The 22,011-nt window shown below is 40.1% G+C and overlaps 1 protein-coding gene across 13 annotated transcripts in view; it reads left to right on the forward strand.

Moving 5' to 3' along the window:
* Positions 1–4,319, forward strand: part of LOC130909155 (calcium/calmodulin-dependent protein kinase type II subunit gamma) — a 67,537-nt gene extending 63,218 nt beyond the window's left edge. For all 13 annotated transcript variants that reach the window (XM_057825284.1, XM_057825288.1, XM_057825291.1 and 10 more), the window contains one exon: positions 3,516–4,319. The gene's annotated coding sequence lies outside the window, so the exon portion shown is untranslated. The remainder of the gene's footprint in view (positions 1–3,515) is intronic.
* Positions 4,320–22,011: the final 17,692 nt, after the last annotated feature.

Here is a 22,011-nt window from a genome sequence, read left to right on the forward strand (position 1 = left end):
CACGCAGGCCCCCATCTTTCACGTTAGAGAACCACAATAGTGCCATTCGTTTGTGCATGTTTGTCTTGTCAAAATTTTAGTTTATGGTGCTAGCATTTAATAGATATTGAGATATTAATTTTGAGTGATGACATCAATCCGTCACGGCTGATGGAGCGTACCAACTCTTTAAGTAATAGAAGGGTGTTCCAACTACTAGGGCAAACGTAGCACAAACGATCGGGTCCATTTTGCAGTAAATGGGGGCTGCGAGTCACGTCATCACTCGATATTAATATCTTAAGCCGCCCCATTTACTGCAAAATGGACCCGAAGTAATGTCGTTTGTTTGTGCCACATTTGTGCTAGTTGTTGGGACATCCCTCTGTTGTTTAAAGTTGGATACGGAAAAGCTGCGAGTGACGTCATCATTCGAAATTAAATATCGGCACAAATGTTTTTTTTTTTTTTTTTTTTTACAGCACAAACGTAGCATAAACAAATGGCACCATTTGGATCCATTTTTCAATAAATGCTGCGTCATCACTCGAAATTAATATCTTAATACAGTGATACCTCGACATTCAATCACTTCGACAGATGATCTTTTCGACGTCAGACGTAAAATTTGACTCGCCATTTGTTTCTACATCCGACGACATGCTCGAAATACGACGATCTATGACAGCACTGCAGTTTGTTTTCCCGCAAGAAGTATGCACAGCGGATTTTCTTGTGAGAGAAATCAAGATAGGTTTCAAGAATGTTTGTGAAGGTGGTGAAAAAAAAACGAAAAAGTTGAGGTTTACTATTGAAATGAAGGCGAAAATGATAGAAAAATATGAGCGTGGTGTGCGCGTCCATGAACTGGCTTGACAATACGGCCGTAGAATGTCTACGATTTCGACGGTCCTCATCCTTATTGTGGTAACATGCCCAAAAATCGCCTGTTTCATCAGGTTTTTAATCATTTATTTCAGAAGTTCTGCAACACAACATGCCTACTGTCCGCCGCAGCTAAACATGAAAAGTAAAGGTAAAAAGTCCTCTCTCATTCTGTCAAGTCAGCGACGCGGTGCATTCAGGTACACGCAAAGTACATCCGCCACATTAGAACCCGATTCGTTACATTATTACAGGTTTTATTATTATTACTACTATTTTTACATTATTATTCCGATTTTTATTCATAAGTTATTTGTTTTGCTCTGTGTAAATTCTATTTGCAATAGTACCAACAGCATTTATCAAGGATTAGTGTAGGTTTTCAGGCTGTGGAACGAATAAATGGAATTATAATGTTTTTTATGGGTAAATCCTGCTCGACATACGACCATTTCAACTTACAAACAAGGTCCTGGAAAGAATTAACTTCGTATGTAGAGGTACTGCTGTATTTAAAAAAGATAGAAGAAATTTTTACAGGACAAACGAAGCATAAACAATTGACACCATTTTTAGCCATTTTTATTCAAAATGAGAGTCTGGTTGACCTCAGATTGGCCTTTAAAGTAATTGTAAATATCTCAAAAACAATAGCAGCACAAAGGAAACTTTTTATAGCACAAACGTAGCACAAGCGATTGACATCATTTTTATATAAATTTGCGTCTGATGGGGGGGGGCAATTTCACAGAGGTAGTATAAAACTATAAATGACTTATGTGAAAGACTCGCTCATAGTACTTAAGTATGCTAATAGAAACTTTCATAGCCATCTGATAATGGAGAGTATTGACTGATTATTTGACTGATTAGTTTTCGATTCATAATTCATTAGTCAGTGAATCATGGCAGACACAATTTGCAGACAGAATGGTGGATGTGTTTGACACCCCTATTTTAAACACTAACACTCAGTGGATACACTGCTAGCCCAAAGTATTGGCACCCCTGTAATTCTGTCAGATAATGCTCAATTTCTCTCAGAAAATGATTGCAATTAAAAATGCTTTGGTAGTAATATCTTAATTTATCTTGCAATGAAAAAACACGAAAGACAATGAAAAAAAAAAAGATAATCATTATCATTTTGCACAAAATTCAGGGTGGACAAAAGTATTTGCACCTTCAGTTACTTGATAGAACAACCTTTAGACAAAATAACTCAGAACAACCGCTTCCGGTATCCACCAATGAGTTTCTTACAATGCTCTGCTGGAATTTTAGACCATTCTTCTTTGGCCAACTGCTCCAGGTCTCTGAGATTTGAAGGGTGCCTTCTCCAAACTGCCATTTTCAGATCTCTCCACAGGTGTTCTATGGGATTCAGGTCTGGACTCATTGCTGGCTACCTTAGAAGTCTCCATTGCTTTCTCTCAAACCATTTTCTAGTGCTTTTTGAAGTGTGTTATGGGTCATTGTCCTGCTGGAAGATCCATGAACTCTGAGGGAAAACCAGCTTTCTCACACTGGGCCCTACAGTATGCTGCAAAAATTGTTGGTAGCCCTCAGACTTTATAATACCATGCACACAGTCAAGCAGTCCAGTGCCAGAGGAAGCAAAGCAACCCCAAAACATCAGGGAACCTCACCATGTTTGACTGTGGGGACAGTGTTCTTTTCTTTGAAGGCCTCGTTTTTTTCCCTGTTAAACTCTTATGTTGATGCCTTTTCCCAAAAGCTCTACTTTTGTCTCTTCTGACCAGAGAACATTCTTCCAAAACGTTTTTGGCTTTCTCCGGTAAGTTTTGGCAAACTCCCACCTGGCTTTTTTATGTCTCTGGGTAAGAAGTGGGGTCTTCATGGGTATCCTACCATAGAGTCCCTTTTCATTCAGTCGCTGACGGATAGTACGGGTTGACACTGTTGTACCCTCAGACTGCAGGAAGGACAGCTTGAGCATGTTTGGATGTTAGTCGAGGTTCTTTATCCACCATCCGCACAATCAAAATAGTTGAAATCTCACGTCAGTTTTTCTTTTCCGTCCACATCTAGGGAGGTTAGCCACAGTGCCATGGGCTTTACACCTATTGATGACATTGCGCACGGTAGACACAGAAACATTCAAGTCTTTGGAGATGTATCCTTGAGATTGCCCATGCTTCCTCACAATTTTGCTTCTCAAGTCCTCTTCTTTCTTTTCTCCATGCTCAATGTTGTCCACACAAGGACACAGAACAGAGGTTGGGTCAACTTTAATCCATTTTAACTAGCTGCAAGTGTGATTTAGTTATTGCCACCACCTGTTATTTGCCACAGGTAAGTCACCGGTGCTGTTAATTAAACAAATTAGAGAAGCATCACATTATTTTTCAAAGGATGCCAATACTTTTGTCTGGCCCATTTTTGGAGTTTTGTGTGAAATGATAATGATGTCATGTTTTTTTTTTCTCCGTTCTCTTTTGTGTTTTTTCATTGCAAGCAAAATAAATGAAGATATTAATACCAAAGCATTTGTAATTGCAATCGTTTTCTGGGAGAAATTGAGCATTATCTAACAGAATTGCAGGGGTGCAAATACTTTTGGCCAGCACTGTTTTTCATTTGGAAGACCCCAAAGTGACTTGACATCCTTGTGGTGTTTCTTCTCTCAGTGGTCCTGAGCCTCCACACTGCTGGTGGAGGTGTTTTGGGGGGCAGTTTTTTTCCGGCGAGTGTATTTCGGGGGCCCGTCCCCCCCGCGTGGATCGGCTAGCGCCAGGAGCCCGGCCGGGCCAGACGGCGTCCCCGTCCACGACCACCAACCAACCCCGTCTCTCCTTTGACCCCGCCGGGGGGCGCCGGCCGAGCACAAGACAACGCCCGGCCCCCCCTGCCGCCCGCCGCCGCCGCCGCCGCCCCCTCCCCCCACGTGGGATGTGATGCATGCATCTTGGCGCCTGCCTGATCGCGGAGGGCGCGTCTTTGCCCTCTCGCACCTCCCCTCGGCGGCCGGATGAGGCGTCGCGGGGGAGGATGCGACTTACACTTGTGACAGTTTATGAGTATGAGTTATGAATATACTGTGTAAATTATGACTTAGATGTTCCAGAAAACCACCAAAACCCCAGCAAGCATTTATCTTGTCTGTGTGATAATGGAAGAGCGCAGATGTTGGCTTTTGTCGCGGCACGAAAAGCGCTCGTGACCCGCGAGTTCACGCAAAGAGAGAAAAAGAGAAAATCGGGGGGAAGCGTGCGGACGAGTCCGAGCGGGTGACGACGAACTTGATATCATGAAGCACCAAAGTGTAGAACTTTAGGCTTTTTACGTGTTTTAGTTGAGTGTGCCCGTTTTCTCTCCTGACTCTTTGGGAAAACTCTGATTTCAGCTTGTGTTGTGTTTTTAGCGTCCTGTGACGAGCCTTTTCTCTTTATTTTTGGTTTTTCCTTCTGTTTTTTTTTTTTTTTTTTTTTTTTTTTCCCACTCCCACCGGCTACTTTTTAAAAAGCGCTTTTTAGAAGGGAAAAAAATGAAAAATAGGGATTTTTATCGTGAGTTTAAAAAAATGTTTCCTGCGCACGTCCTGTCCTGTCTTGTCCGTATTCAGAAGAAGGGCGTGGTAGGTACCGGGCGTCACTGAGAGGGGGGGCTGCCTCGTGTAAGGCCTTTGCATGTTTGCCCGCCCTTTACCTTCCCGTCCATCCCCCCCCCGCCCCCCTTTGCCTTGTCGGGGTCTCGTTTGTTCCTTCTCACTGTGTAAAAACAGTGCGTGTATAGCTGTATGTAGAAACGTGTATTATATGTACATGCATCCTGTGCACCTCAACTGTTCCTTCAGGAGTTTCCAGGTTACAATTAAGTTTATTTTCTGGGCTTCACTTTTTAAACGTCATATCACATGCACGCCTTGTGCTGTGTTACATATCCGCCCCACAATCTTGTGTGATTTGTACCCATCCCCACCTCTGGATATGTTGTGATCACCACCCGCTCACTATTTTTTTTTTTGGTTAATTTTTTTTGGGGTGACCTGCACTTGCCCGTTTTATGTTGTGTGAACCAAAACACCTCTGTGGATTGTGATCTGAACCCACACCACTATTTTTGTGATGTGCACTCCCATTCATAATGTTGTTTGAGCTGCAAAGACCCCACTTTGTTGTGTAATCTAGACAGCCCCAAAAACCTCATTTTGTTGCGTAATCTGCACCACCGCACAATGTTGTTTGATTCGCACAGGTTTTACAAATTGTGTGATTTACACCACTCAACAATATTGTGCGGTCTGCACGGCCTCATGTTGCGTGAACCTCAGATGTGTGAAGTTATGTTGTCTGCACCCAACGTCTATGTTGTGATTGACGTCTTGATGTCACAACCGTTTTTTCCCGTCAGAATTTTTTGGGGGGGTCTTTTTTTTTGTTTATTTGGGGTAATTTGACGAGTTGCCAAGTTGGAGTTCTGCACGTGACCCGCAGGATGTGAGGCGAGGGAGAGAACGCGACACACACACACACACGCACAAGTGCACGGATTTGATTACGATTGTGACCTCGAATCCGCCCTCTGGTGGTTATAAAAAGAATTGTGCCTGCTCAAGTCAGGAGGGATTGGGTGGGAGGGGGGGGGGTCTCTAAACGAGAGAAAAAGAGCAGGAGCACTAGTTATTATTATGCATGTTTCAGTTACGCATTTCTACCATGTACCTACCTGAATGAGGATGGAGCTCTACTAGTGTTAATATTATGACGATGACGATACTTGCATCTTTTGAGATTTCCTCCATCTCGAATGTTGACTAGGTGAAATGAAAAATGAACTTTTTTTTTTTGTTTTTTTATGATTCAAAAAGAGGAAAAAAATCAAATCCAAGGGGAATAAATGGATTCCGGAGCCGTCGCTTGGTATGAGGCCCTTGATGTTTTTCCCCCCGCGTTGTTTATGGTATGATATTTGGGCTGCGCTTGTTTTCTCCCCTTTCCTCCCTCAACCACCTTTTACCTTCCCTTACCTTACCCAGCCTTCACGCGGACGCTGGAGTTTTTTTTGCATGATCATGATGTACAATGAAATAACAATCATTTGAATTGACGACTATAAGGTGTTTGTCTGAGTGTTAGTTGGTCTTCATCCTTAGCTTTGTTATTATTCAGACTTGGATCTTGAAAGTATTTAATAAAAATACTATTTCAGCACCTCGCTCCAGTTCCGCCCAACTCATTTGCGCCTCCTATGAGAGACAACGAGTACCAAAAGTTGTATTTGCCATGAGGCATTCTTTTGCCATGTGGCATTTTTTTTTTTTTTTTTTTTTTTTTTTTTTGCCAAGTGGCAAAAATGGATTTTACCATGTTGCTTTTTTGGGGGGGCATTTTTTGCTGGCCATGCACGTCCATGCCATTGACGGCTATGCACGTCCAAATTTTCCATTCATCTTAAATGGCAGAGAAACGTGGCTGTGATTTTTGGCCATCCACTTACCATTACAGCGCATTGATATTCCACTGGCACCCAGGTCGAGCTGTGCCATTTACATATATGCACGTCCAAATTTTCCATTCTTATTAAAAGGCACAAAAACGTGTGGCTGTGACAAACCAAAATCCATTTTGCCACATACCCAAAAAATGCCTAAATAAATTATGCCACATGGCAAAAAACGGCCACATAGCAAATCCATTCTGCCACATGGCAAAAAAAAATGTCACGTGGCGAAATCAATTTTGTCACGTCAAAAGAAAAAGCCACATGGCAAAAATAATTTTGCGACATGGCAAAAAAATGCTACATGGCATTATCAATTTTCACATGGCAAAAAAAAAAAAAAAAGCCACATGGCTATTTCCATTTTGCCAATGCACTAATTAAATGGAAAAACATTTTGAAATCCCAACACATTACTATTAAAATTTGTTTTCAGGACTCATTACTCAAGCCCTATTTAAATCTGAAAAGCAGACAAGCTTTTTAAACCTCTGTGAAGTTGCCCCCTACCACATCAGATGCAAATTTATATTAAAATCATGTCAATCGTTTGTGTATGCTATTTTTCGCCATTTTTAATCAAAATTGGGGGGCTGGATGACCTCAGATTGACCTTTAGAGGAATTGTCAATATTTCAAAAACGATAGCAGCACTAATAAATTTTTGCAGGACGAACGATTGACACTATTTGTAGTCATTTTTGTTTAAAATAGGGGGCTGTTTGGCCTCAGATTAACCTTTAAAAGAATATTATCGGCACAAATGAAAAAAATTTCAGCACAAATCTAGCACAAATGGATGACCCAAATTTTCTATAAAGTTGCATCTGGTGGGGTCCAACTTCATAGGAGGTGCTTTTTAAGAATAAACTTACTTTCACAGTAGCATGATCATTTGCTCCCAACCTTTCCCAGTTAAAATGGATTGGACATCTATTTTCCATTGAGGTAATTTGTTAAAAGTTACAAAAGTAGGAGGTTTGTTGATAGTTCCTTACATTTTCAGTGTTCTACATTGTAATACAGGTAGTCCCCAGGTTACGACGTACTCTTTCTGACACCAGAGCCTTGTCAACCATTTTGTCCCCAGCCTTTTTTTTTCCAGTCTCATAAACAATACTTATTGTACCTCACAGTATTTAATTTTTTTTACTTTATTAATTTGACGTGTTCTGTCCTCACTAAACGTGAAGTTGTCCAGCTTTACAGACAGCAAACATGCCAATTGTGCTTTTTGAAGCTTTTTCCGTCCTTCACTTTTGACAATTTGTAAAGCTGTACCACATATATGTACACTTTTGTTCAAAATGACGCGCAATAAAATACTTGACACAAAACAATTGTTCAAACGTCAATCTAATCTGATCAATATTTAAATTTAGAAGATTAAATTATCCTAATTTGCCTAACAGAAGTCCGCTAGCTTAAATGCAACGAATGCTAACGTATTTGCAATTCTCATAGAAAAATCACTCATACGTAACTCCACAAACTGTAGCTCTAAACCTAATTAAAATTGCATACACAAACATATATTAACTGAAACAACTTACAGCCTGATGTGTACAAAACCAAAGCGCAGCTATCCTTTATCCATGAAAGACGTCGGAGTCATGCAAGGCGACAGTCCAGCCAGACCCAAAGCTGCCACCAGAGGGCAGTGTATCCTCCATCATTAAACAAAATGTAATGCTTTTGGACTTTTTGGATAGTTTTTTTTAGGGTACTTTAAGGGTTAAGTCCGACTTGCGGGGAAATTCGAGTTACGTCGCCAGCGTAGTAACGGAACTCGTTCGTAATCTGGGGACTATACCTAAATTGCCTAATTGCCTAAATTCCTATGTAGTCAATGTAAAAGCAGTTCATTTTTAAAACAGATCTGGTTCGTCTATTACAGTCATTGGCAGCCAATGAATTTAAATATTGTCATTTTGTTTCCAAATATTGCTTATTACCATGTTTCTACCATGTTATTACCCTGTTAACATGATTATCAGTTTTGCAGTTGAATAACCACTTGCAAAAAATGTACCTGGACTAACAAAACCCAAGCCCACTCAAAACGGTGAAGCACCATAACCACCTTATTTTTTAAAAGGAACCTTCGACTCAGACTTGGAGGCTCTAATAAGCCACAATTGTTCTCTTTTACTAGAATGTTTTTAGAAAAACATGAAAAATTGGCATTGATTAAAAAATCTATAATATTTACTACATGTTTTGACTTTCGGAGGGCACCATGTTTTAAGTGTGCAACGTAGTTTGTCACTGTCACTCAACGACTACTACCTGGTTTCTGCAATTCCTTCTATGTGGCGAGACGTCCAACACGTGCTCATCCGTTAAAAGCGGCGAGTACTTGCTAATTGTGGGTTTTTTTGTCTTCTATTACCTTTTCATTGCCTTAAAATACTTTTTGCATGTATTTCCCTCTCATATTTTTGAGTATTGTGTTTTCATGTGCTAGCTTTAACGCAGATTGTTGATCTGTTGACCACATTAGTCACGTAGCATATTTAAACCACCCATATTTGATATTACTACGTTTAAGTATTTGCTTAAGGCATCTTTAGTATGTTCTGTCTGTACGCATCTAAACAAAACAAGCTGGTAGTACGGTTGTTCTTTGGGTGTCAAATTCGCCCTCTTGTTGCACGTTTCGCTGGTGTAGCACATTTTGGCAGAGCGCCATTCCCCCCCCCCCCACTCTCGTCTCATCCCGTCTTTCCTGTTAATTTTGCTTTTGCTGCTCGTATCGTGAAATATCGACAATGCTGTCATGCTCATTAATTGTTCTCTCGGGTTCAAAATGAAAAGATTGAACAGATGACATGTTTTATGTTGCTTGAGTCATACTCTAGAAGCCCGTCAGCGTAACCATGTGACGTCATCGCCATGCGACGTCAACAGCAATGGCGACCTACTAGTTAATGCTAATTTTACAAATTGTATAAAAACGGAAACATCAAGAGGGGTTTCAATATCACATTATTTTAACTCATAATAACGTTTATCTTTTAAGAACCACAAGTCTTTCTATCGGTGGATCCCTTTAAAAATTGTATATTTACCGTGCTTTCTATTTAAATCAAGACGCCTGACACCAAAGTCCTGTCGTTAGACACTAAAAAATGGCTGCTTCTCAGACATCCCTGACAGAGGTTACACTTGCCCCTGTCTAATTTGGCCTCCATACTTGTCTGTCATCCTGTTAAACCCTACTAATCCCGGTAATTACCCCCACAAGGCCTCGACCACTCAACAGTTTGTTCGCACTCGTCACTTCCCTTCTCGGATCTTGAGTAATGCGGATGTCTTATTTTTGAAAAAGGTGTTATTTATGACGTCGGTCCACAGGATGTAGGACAGCGCCCTGCGGTTCATCTGGCGGCCGTGATTAATGAGCACTGGCGCTTCTTTCTCAAAGACGAACAAAGTCAAAGAAGTCTGCAGGGACGCGCTCTGGTTAGCACGCTATGAACTCCAGTCAGGGAAAGGTCGCTCTGCGTTGACGGGAGAACCAGGAAAGTGCAGTTCATCGAGCATAAATAGCTTAGCTTTTCATTCTAAATTACATTACGGAACAAAATGTAAATCGAGTTAGGTTGGACAGCTGTGTTTGACCAATTTTGGGGTGTTGAACAATGGCTGTTTTAGGGGTGGGGCCAAAGGGACACTGGCCCCACCTCTAATTTGAATGTCCCATGAAGTGCCCCTGTTCCCATTTTAGCAGAAAGCACAGCAATCGACGAACCCTTCTTTTCTGAAGTGAAAGGGAATGAGATAATGTTGGTTTTAGAGTACCGTATGTTAAATGTTAATACTGCTTTTCGTGTTCAAAACAGCTTTTCAAAAAAGTGATTAAAATTATTGTTCCATGTATTATATCCTTAGTTGTGATTAAATATAAACTATTACAAACTTTACTGGTTTATTTTTGCTTGACTTTGTCAAGCAAGAATGTTTTTACCGCTACATGCAGGATAATATACTTATAGTAATCCCCCATTTTTTGCTGTTAATGGGGACCAGAAACGTGAAAAACCGCTAAGTAGGATTTGCAACCGCATCGGAATGTTTTTTTTTTTTTTTTGTTAAAAAGATGGAAATAAACAGTATTTATTACATATTGTATACTTCACATGTACGGTAAAGTACTTATTATTTAAATATATTTACTGCATGGGCATAGGTTTGGTCTCAACATTGGTAGGGACAATATAACAGCATAACCTGCATATACAGTTTTTTGCTGGGGACGGGACATGAATAAGACCAAATAGATTGAAGCACTGGAGCACCCCTAGACTCATACTAAAGTATTGTAATGTAAAAGTGATTTGGGTAAAAAAAAAAAAAAATCTGAGATTGCCGAGGGCTGTCCTACATCTGAGGAATATTAGACCCCCAAAACTCGAACCAAAGTACTCTCATGAAATTCTGATGTGTGATTTCATTTCACAGATTTATTTTGTAATATCAGGTCATGTTCATGTCAGTGTCCTCCTGAAGTGAACCCATTCTTGGATGGATATAAAGGGACTTGCACTCTTAACATAATGCAAAATATGATCCAAATGAGGGACGGCTAGCTTGACTTCGTTTTTCCTTGCGGAGGCTGGCCTGATTGCAGTAGTTTTGCAGGTTAGCAAGTTCACACAGTTTAATATTATGCTACCTCTGATGCAGATTGGACTTTCAGTAGTAAAATTAGTGGTGTTTCCCCCCACCTCCACAAGATTGACGTCTTTTTACACTACTTACAGTGGCTGCTGCTGGCTGAAAAAAACCCTTTTCTTTCCTCTTTGAAGAGGGCGGGAGAGGCGGCATGTTGTCAACATGAATCTGTCGGTGCATGTGAGTGTGCGTGTACTTTAATTACTGTCCTTATGCAGTCACTCTAAGATGTGTGGGGGAAACTTGGCACACCCCTAGATGTTGTGGCGGTCCACTCACGAGCACGTAGCGAGGATATGATTCTTCATTTGCGGCTAAAAAAAAAAAAAAGAATTAATTCCCCTCGAGATGTTGGCGCATAGGGACGGTAGGGACATAACACGACCAACCTTTCAGGATGCTCAAATTGTCCCCACTAACTTTTAAGCCACCTTATTTGCATTATATGATGAGTTCAGTTTTATGGGTAGTATAGCTTATCTTCCCAAATTTTACCATTATTAAGTGAATTATTTTCATCATGTTCAGATTTACAGTACATTTATCCTTTTTTTACTTGCTTAATGTGCCTGTCCATTTTTCCCCTCAAATGCAAGTTTGATTGGCTGATGACTTGAGCCCCACCCACTCCTCCCGCCACACAGACGCACACTCGCACAACCCTGCCGACAGAAATACAACATGCCGCCTCCTCCAGCCCCTTCGAAGAGGAGGGATATTAGGTGTTTCGTCCAACACAAGCCACTGTAAGTAATGTAAAAAGATGTCAATGTTGTGGGGGGGGGGGGGGGGTACACCACTAATTTTCCCACTGACCCGCATCAGAGTTAGCATAGCATTAATCTGTGTGAACTTGCAAACTTTCAAAACTACTACGGTCAAGCCTGCCTCCACAAGGAACAACGAAGTCAAGCTTGCTGTCCCTCATTTGGAACAGGTTTGCATTATGTGCATTAGCGTAATGCAATGCGGTGGCTTCAAATTGCAAGTCCCAAGAATGGGTCCACTTCAGAGGGACACTGACATGAAAAAAAAATCTGAAATAAAATCACACATGAGAGTAGTTTGGGTCAAGTCTTGATAGTATGCCTCAGATGTAGATCGGTCCTTGGATGTGTCAGAATTTTTTTCATCATTTTTTCCCCCAATCACTAATATTACAATAGTCTAGGGGTGCTCCAGTGTCACCCAGAATTGGACCCATTTTTTAATACCTCCCTGGCATAGACGTCATAATGATATTGACGGGGCGCGGGGCCAATTAATAGGGAGCCTATCTCCATCAAAGCTGACCGAGTGGAAACACAGAAGAGCACAGAAAGCTTTTAATGTTGAAAACTCTTGTGAATAAATGCTTAAATCTATTAATTCTTTATAGATATGGATGTAAAACAGTCTCTATCTTGGTTAAAAGACCCCCCCCAAAAAAGTGGCAGTTTGTATTTATTTTACGTAAATATATCGAATTTGCTGCTAGTCTTTGAGCCACTGTAGCGCCGCCTTATCACCACAGACCTTTTTTCGTTGGAAATTCTTGTGAATAAATGTTCAAATCTGTGAATTCTTTATAGATGTGGACGTAAAACAGTCTCGATTCTTTGTTAAAAGAGCAAAGAACCGGGCAGTTAGCATTTATTTTACGTAAATATGTTGAATGTGATGCTAGTCTTTAAGCCACTGTAGCGTCGCCTTATAAACACAAAGAGCTTTTTCCTTTGAAAATTCTTGTGAATAAATGCTTAAATGCCTGAATTCTTTATAGATATGGAGGTAAAACGGTCTACGCTCTAGGTTAAAAGCAAAAAAAGATGCAGTTAGCATTTATTTTATGTAAATATTGCAAACCATGACGCCAATGCCATAGTAATTTCTCCCATTGATTTTTTTTTTTTTTTCACGTTTCAAAATGCATGCATGGTACGAAAAATATAATGATTACCTTGAATCCTCGAACAAATCACTCCTGAGACGATCCTTCCTGTTTGTATGCGGTACAGCTTTTGTATTTTTTTCAACCTAAATATGGCATTAGATTGCTGCATGTGTGTGTGTTTGAGAACTCCTCTTGATAAGGGCAGGCCCCCTACTTGAAGACGTGGCGCAGTGTATGACGGATGTGACCCGTCACTATTGTTATGAAGTCTATGTCCCTGGATAGCTTCAAAATGTTTCTTTAGTAATTTTTGGAAACAAAGGTTTGAATCGAATGTTGAATCACCAGAACCATTATACACATGAAAGTTAGTATAAGTCAATGGAGATTTATTTTGCATTGATCATTTAGCCTATCAATTAGGTTCATATTCATGAGAAATGTAGCCCTGACCTGACCACGTTCAATAATCTGTTTTGGTCTTATTAATGTCCCATCACCAGCAAAAAGTGTACATCCAGGTTATGCTGTTACAGTTTATCGTCCCTACCAATGTTGAGACCAAACCTACGCCCTTGTGTTGGAGGCTTATAGCCAGCTTTGGGTGCTGTGAAATCTGGTAAAATGAAGAAAATTAAAGCCTAATATCCCGTCGGCGGTCGAGGAGGTGTTTGGCGGTACTCCATTTGCGGGTAAAAGTTGTTTGAAATTTCGCCAGGTGGTATTGGAGGTTTGTGGCGCCCTTTGGGTGATCTAAAAGTGGGTAAAATGTCCCGAAGGTGTTTGGCAGGATAGAGTACCTTATTTTTTTCGGGTTAAAAGAAAAAGTTAAAATTACCCCGAATGTTTTCAAGGTTTTGTAGTGGGATTTGGGTGCTCTCAAAGCTTGCAAAAATGCTGAAAAGACCCGCCAAAAATGTGCCTTGAGGACTTGTTGTTGAAATCCCTGCCTAAGATAAAACAAGGTAAAATGCTGGATGTGCGCATCCAATTAGCTCTCGGAATAAATTCACTCTTATTGTCAGTCATGTCTGTCATAGTAGGCGATTTTGTGGTGTTCATTGGTATTTTCATTTGTCAATCTCGCACTACAAACCAATCGCGCACCTCAGGCAAATGCCCGTGGATATGTGCAAAGCCCCTAAGTCATGTACAGTATGTTTTGCTGCGAAATATTGTCTCTCGCGCCTCAAAATGAAACAACTCATTATTTTTTTAATACATTTTAAAACCACGAATAACTGAATGCAAATTGGCGAGGGATTTCTGTATTAATTTAAAAACAAACGGAACAAAGATGGCAGCGACACATGGACCCCAAGGGTTACATGTGGCCCCTTCTTGGCCAGTTTCAGAAAAATGCCAGAACTGCCACTGGTGTTGAATCCAAAACTAATCTCAATTCTTCTCATCACATCAAGTTTTTGAACTATAGGGTCCCAGTTTTCTTTAAATAAATAAATAAAAATATTCTAACATATGTTCATGTTTTATACATGGCGCAGTTGGTAGCTCGAGTTGTTCTGGGACTGAAGGGTCAGCGGTTCGATTCCCGGCTACGACTGCCCAATGTCAAAGTGCCCTTGGGCAAGGCACTGAACATTTAATTTGCCCCCAATGGGTTGGCAGCGCCTTGCATGGCAGCAGCACCATTGGTGTATGATTGTGTGAGTGACAGTGGCGCCACCAGGGGGTGGCCAGGGGTGGCCACGGCCACCCCTATAAATTGGTTGGCCACCCCGCTTGCCAGTATATCGTTAGATTGTTGTAGCATCAGTTATGCATTTCATCCCAAATGAATGGCTTTATTTTGTTTTGTTAAATGTAGGGCTGTCAAATATATTGCGTTAAAGGGCGGTATTTTTTTTTTTTTTTAATCACTTGAAAATATTTATCGCAATTAACGCATTCGCGTTACGACTCATTCACGCATTGCCACAAACAGCCTATAATGGCGCTTACATTACTTACATACAGAGATAAGAGGCAGTGTCAAGTGAGTGGAGTGGACAAGCATTCATTGGGGCCGTGCTTTTAATTGGCAAAAGCTTTGTCATCTCCTACAGCAACTATAAATATTGTGGGAAGCGACGTGGTGAAGAATGACAGGAATTGATCTTTTTCCTTAACACCCTGTAGTGTACCCAACGCAGAGAAGATACAGCATTTGCAGCCACCACACACAGTCATTGTTGCACAGCTTCCCATCATCCATTTGGGAAGAACAGTTAAGTCGCTACAGTATCATTTACTGAAAGTTAAACAAATACACTAGATGGCAATATTTAGTCACAATATACAAACTCACATTTATCCTTTAAGAATTACAAGTCTTTCTATCTGTTGATCCCTTTCACAGAAAGAATGCTAATAATGTTAATGCCATCTTGTGGATTGATTGTTATAATAAACAAATACAGTACTTATGTACAGTATGTTGAATGTATATATCTGTCTTATCTTTCCATTCCAACAATCATTTACTGAAAAATATGGCATATTTTAGAGATGGTTAGAATTGCGATTAATTACGATTAATTAATTTTTTAAGCTGCAATTAACTCGATTAAAAAATTGTAATCGTTTATAGTTAAATGTACACCTTATGCCTAATATATACATAACACAATAAAACAGAATTGTTGTGGAACTCTAAATGTTGACTGGACAGTTATGGACTATGCGCATTAAATCATTAGTAACATCACATATTACACAAGACACCAAAATGTATCAGTAGTCGTGTCCTTAAATCTTTGATAGTTTTCCCCTGACCTTTTCACTGCAATAATATAATGAAAACCTGAAATTATGGCTTTTAGTTTTGGCCACCCCAAGATTTTAAGTGGCCCCATCTGGCCACTCTTATGAAAAATTTCTGGAGGCGCCACTGGTGAGTGAAAGGGTGAATGTGTGCTAATGTAAAGCGCTTTGGGCATTGTAACAATGTAGATAAATGTGCTATATAAGTACTCTCCATTTACCATAACTCTTCAAATATCAACATACAATAAAAATGACAAACGGGCATGAATGCAATGTTTATTTAATACTTAAGGTTTTGCAAAGGATATGGCTTATGGGCAAGAATTAACAACATACGTAGTAAGTAGGTAACCTGTGAAGGAAGAAACTTGACTTGCTAGAGAGAGAAAAAAAATACCGATTGCAATTTTGTAATCGCCATAAAAATCAAAACAAAACTTTTGTTTTAAATTGTTGGAAGCTTGAATTTCAAACGTGCAGAAATGCTGGTTGTTTTCCACTTATTCACTTCCACTGATGGCAATAGATGAACATCAATGTGTTAATGATGTTGATTTCAACACAATTTGAATTGATGGACACTAATGTTGATTATATGTACACTGCAGAGCAGAATGTCCTTATCAGCTCTGCTGTAGGAAGCTTTATTATGTACAGAGTCACGAGCAGAATGTCACAGTTGACCTGTTGATGCAAGCTGCATTGATGTTGATTATGTCCACAAGCATGTTCTTCCCCAGTGACAAGATGTTGGAGGACACATTGAGTCACAAGACAACGAAGCACAAAGTCCAAACAATTACAATACACAGGATAGGAACTAAAGGGGGAAAAAAGGAAAACAGGGCGATGGCGCTATCTAGTGGTCACAAACAAAACTGTCATTGAGATGTTTAAAGTCCACACATACACGCTTGAATTCTACTCTATGTGCACCAGCAGAACCAGACTTTCAATGGCTTTTAGTCGGATTCTATGCACTGGAGGACCGTACCAGTATTTCATTTGAGAACTATTGTAATATTCATGAATTATTTTTCGGACCTGCTATTTTAAAGGTAAGTGAGGCAAAGCCAAATGTTTGTCATTCATAAATCTAAAATGCTGCAGTCTTAATTCTCATTTCTTGTTAATGGAGAAATAATAGATGAATAAATAATGATCAAGTAATATATTCTAATGACTATATCAGTCACAAGTACTGCAGTTATTCGAGCCTTAATTAGTGGGTGTCAACGGCCACAATGTTGCGTACACCTTCAGAAGGGGTGTCCAATCATTGTCTTTAGTGTTGCACCGATACCAATTTTTGGCTCCTGATACTGTACCGATACCACCTTTTTTTGTGGGGGGGGGGGGGGGGCGGCATTTTCTTTCAATACTGGTACAGTGGTACCTCTACTTAGGAACGTCTGTACATGCAGAATTTTCAGGTTAAGACATGGCTCCACGAGAAAATATTGCCTATTGCTACGAAAGAAATTTCTGGATTCGAAAGACAAATATACAGAATGGCTGGTACTCGCAGCTCCCAGAGTTTACTAAAAGTCGCATACTTATAGCTCAGGGGTCGGGATTTTTTTTTTTTTTTTAAGTGTCGTTATACTCAGTCTTGTTAATAACGGCGTTAGAATATAACGGCATTCCTTACGGTGTTATTTTCTTCAGTAGTGAGTAATCTAATTAATTACTTTTCTCATCTTGGCAACGCCGATACCGTTACTGAGGCGGGAAAGGCGTGCGTTACAATGTTGGTTGACTGACGCGAGAAAAATCTGAGCAAGACGGACCCACGGAGACGGGAGAGCAGTGCAGGAGTGGGGAGGAGGCAAGGGAGTGTGACGCCGTTGCAAACACGATGCTACTATGCTAGGTGGCTCCAATAATACCTGACTGTAGCCTACAAACTACGCCCACATGATGCTACGGTGGATATCGCATATATACAGAACTAGATGCAAATGACAAACTGTGGCATTGAAACATGTATAAAAAACTAGATGCGTTAGTAAACAGCCGCCATCTTAAAGCAGTAGACTCCTCAGGAAGGCTCTGTTGTAGAGAACCTTCCTAATGAACCTAAGTAACTTTTTATCTAAAATGCTCCTAAATCGGCAAAACTTAACTGAAATCTATCTTTAAATGATGAAACAGTTTTAAAAGTTACACATGTCCAAAGTAGGGCTGTCAAAATTATCGCGTTAACGGGCAGTAATTAATTTTTAAATTTAATCACATTAAAATATTTGACGCATTTAACGCACATGCCCCGCTCAAACAGATTAAAACGACAGCAGTCTCATGTCAAATTGTTACTTGTGTTTTTGGTGTTTTGTCGCCCTCTGCTGGCGCTTGGGTGCGACTGATTTTATGGGTTTCAGCACGAGCATTGTGTAATTATTATTGACATCAACAATGGCGAGCTACTAGTTTATTTTTTGATTGAAAATTTTACAAATTTTATTAAAACGAAATATTAAGAGGGGTTTTAATATAATATTTATAACTTGTACTTTTAAGAACTACAAGTCTTTCTATCCATGGATCGCTTTACAGAATGTTCATAATGTTAATGCCATTTTGTTGATTTATTGTTATAATAAACAAATACAGTACTTATGTACAGTATGTTGAATGTATATATATTTGTCTTGTGTCTTATCTTTCCATCCCAACAATAATTTACAGAAAAATATGGCATATTTTATAAATGGTTGGAATTGCGATTAATTACGATTTATTAATTTTTAAGCTGTGGTTTACTCGATTAAAAATTTTAATCGTTTGACAGCCCTAGTCGAAAGTAGACAGAAGGGAACTAATGCAATAACGGGAACAATTTAACAACTTTAACGGTTGATTCACAGCATTAAATGACTTCCACACATAGCAAAGGTTTCTATTTAGTTATTGCAATATCCGCAGTACCCCTGTGTCTAGTTAAGTTTAGGGTAAAGAATTGGGCTAGGGCCAATTGTCCCAAAAACCCTTTAAACTTTACGTTGTGTGACCTGCTTTTTTTTTGTTTTTGTTTTTAGAAAAAAAACGAAAAAAAAAACATGAAAATGATCACCAGTTACTTTGCCAAGTAACTAATTGCTCTTACATTCAGGTAACTGAATTACTAACACAATTACTTTTGGGGAAAAGTCATTTGTAACTGTAATTAATTACTTTTTTAAAGTAAGGTTATCAACACTGGTTATACTCCATTGCACAAAACGGTGACGGTCACCGGTTATACGCTGGTGTTGTGCAGTAATGAGCAGACCGGCGTATGTTAACTTTTTTAATGCTCTGACAACACTCCCACACTTCGCACGAGATATCATCAAATAGCAACCTGGATGTGCTACGTTAGATCCCCCCAAGTCCCATACCATTGACTGTGTGAGCCCAGGGTGATCATGGGACACGTAGTCCATATACTACAACCGGCGACTAGAAAGCCGGTTCACAGTCATTTTAGTGGGAAAGTGGCAAACGTACATGTCGTTGTGTCTATCTATCTATTTATCTATCTATCTATCAATCGCATAGGCAACGCAGATGAGGCAGAGACACTGTTCAAGTGGGGTTGGCGTATTTTGCTGTCGAAAATAGCGGCCGATGTGTGCGTGAGATCAGGAAAAAAAACTTTCCTCCTTTTCAGTTTCGTTTTCCGCGTCATCTAATTTTAGAAACCCTTTTGAGAAGATGGCAAAAAGAAAAAAAGACAAGGAGTATTCTACTTTCCAGCAGGACATTAGAACATAAATGAGGCACCGCTTTTTTCTCTCGCTTTGGATGAGTCAACAGCCGTAAGCTATTTATCGCAGTTCAGCGTGATTGCAAGGTTTTGACTATGAAAGGGACAGCAAGAGGGGAGGATTTATTCAAGTCCTTCACTGAGTTCGGTAAAGGCAAAAAATCAACAGATGGATAAACTTGTTTCGGTGTGCCCTGATGGTGCTCCGTGTTTCTCAACGCCTGCAAGTATCAACCAGACTACAAAGCCATCGGCAAAACCATGCAGTACTAGAAGTCCCATTAATGGTAAGAAATACTCATCATTGATTAGCAACAGCATAACTATGTTATTAGTTCTTACTTATTGTACTTTAAAAGTGTTGAAATTGCACAAAATGCACACATTACTTGTATTTTTAGTTTTTAAACATATTGTATGGCTCCTACGGAATTATATTAAGAAATATGTGGTGTTCATGGCTCTCTCAGCCAAAAAGGTTCCCGACCCCTGTTATAGCTGCTCTGCCAATGGCTATTGCCTAGCATTCCTGGAATCCAGTTGGCTAAGAGGGACCTCTACTGTGTGTATCCCAGCGTTCTCTTCATTCGCCCTTTGTGTTCGGACAGCTTTACATAAGTGCATTAACTTTTATTCTTTTCTCTATTTTTGGTTTATTACATTATGCACAACTCTGATTTATGTTTATTGTGCAATAATCTAATCGTAACATGTATTTGTCACATGATTTGATGTCTGAATTTTGTGGGGTCTTGGAACAGATTAGGATATCTACATGGAAAACGCATTTCTACTTACAGAATTCTCAAGTTACGAAACTACTTCCAGAACCAATTAATAAGTAGAGGTACCACTGTACTAAATTAATACATGCTCACTTGGATGTAAAGTCATAGTTATGATAGCTTGGTCTCCTACTGCTTAACTTGCAGGCTGCCGCTGATGGCGCTGGACGTGTATTCCATTTGAAGGGGGAAGGCTGCCACCCGTCCATGTCAGATGGTTTGGACCAGGGGTCTGCAACCTATTGCTCTGGAGCCACATGCGGCTCTTTGAACCCTCTGATGCGGCTCAATATCATATTGAATGAATTTTTTGTTCCAAATTCATTCTGTCACGAGATTTAAGTACGAAGAACTTCCTTCTAGTAGGCAGACCAGGACAGGCACACTGTTTTGCGTGTTTGTTAACACAACACTCGCGTATGAATTCATGTGTTACGGTTGCCACTAGGAAGATGTACCCTCACACACTGACTTGTGGGCTTGCCGAATAGGAATCCCGACCTTGCGTAGTTCACTCATGTAGCTCATGAATTCACCAACTATGTAAAGTCAAGGTTACAACTCAGAAGGTGCACCCATTCACAGGCAATAAGCTGACTAAAAGTAGTCAAATATGCAACAAAGAATACATATACAGTGCCTTGCAAAAGTATTCGGCCCCCTTGAATCTTGCAACCTTTCGCCACATTTCAGGCTTCAGACGTAAAAATATGAAATTTAATTTTTTTGTCAAGAATCAACAACAAGTGGGACACAATCGTGAAGTGGAACAACATTTATTGGATAATTTAAACTTTTTTAACAAATAAAAAACTGAAAAGTGGGGCGTGCAATATTATTCGGCCCCTTTACTTTCAGTGCAGCAAACTCACTCCAGAAGTTCAGTGAGGATCTCTGAATGATCCAATGTTGTCCTAAATGACCGATGATGATAAATAGAATCCACCTGTGTGTAATCAAGTCTCCGTATAAATGCACCTGCTCTGTGATAGTCTCAGGGTTCTGTTTAAAGTGCAGAGAGCATTATGAAAACCAAGGAACACACCAGGCAGGTCCGAGATACTGTTGTGGAGAAGTTTAAAGCCGGATTTGGATACAAAAAGATTTCCCAAGCTTTAAACATCTTAAGGAGCACTGTGCAAGCCATCATATTGAAATGGAAGGAGCATCAGACCACTGCAAATCTACCAAGACCCGGCCGTCCTTCCAAACTTTCTTCTCAAACAAGGAGAAAACTGATCAGAGATGCAGCCAAGAGGCCCATGATCACTCTGGATGAACTGCAGAGATCTACAGCTGAGGTGGGAGAGTCTGTCCATAGCACAAAAATCAGTTGTACACTGCACAAATCTGGCCTTTATGGAAGAGTGGCAAGAAGAAAGCCATTTCTCAAAGATATCCATAAAAAGTCTCGTTTAAAGTTTGCCACAAGCCACCTGAGAGACACACCAAACATGTGGAAGAAGGTGCTCTGGTCAGATGAAACCAAAATTGAACTTTTTGGCCACAATGCAAAACAATATGTTTCGCGTAAAAGCAACACAGCTCATCACCCTGAACACACCATCCCCACTGTCAAACATGGTGGTGGCAGCATCATGGTTTGGGCCTGCTTTTCTTCAGCAGGGACAGGGAAGATGGTTAAAATTGACGGGAAGATGGATGCAGCCAAATACAGGAACATTCTGGAAGAAAACCTGTTGGTATCTGCACAAGACCTGAGACTGGGACGGAGATTTATCTTCCAACAGGACAATGATCCAAAACATAAAAGCCAAATCTACAATGGAATGGTTCAAAAATAAACGTATCCAGGTGTTAGAATGGCCAAATCA

Source organism: Corythoichthys intestinalis, chromosome 21 (assembly GCF_030265065.1).
Source record: "Corythoichthys intestinalis isolate RoL2023-P3 chromosome 21, ASM3026506v1, whole genome shotgun sequence".
Classification (NCBI taxonomy): Eukaryota; Metazoa; Chordata; class Actinopteri; order Syngnathiformes; family Syngnathidae; genus Corythoichthys; species Corythoichthys intestinalis.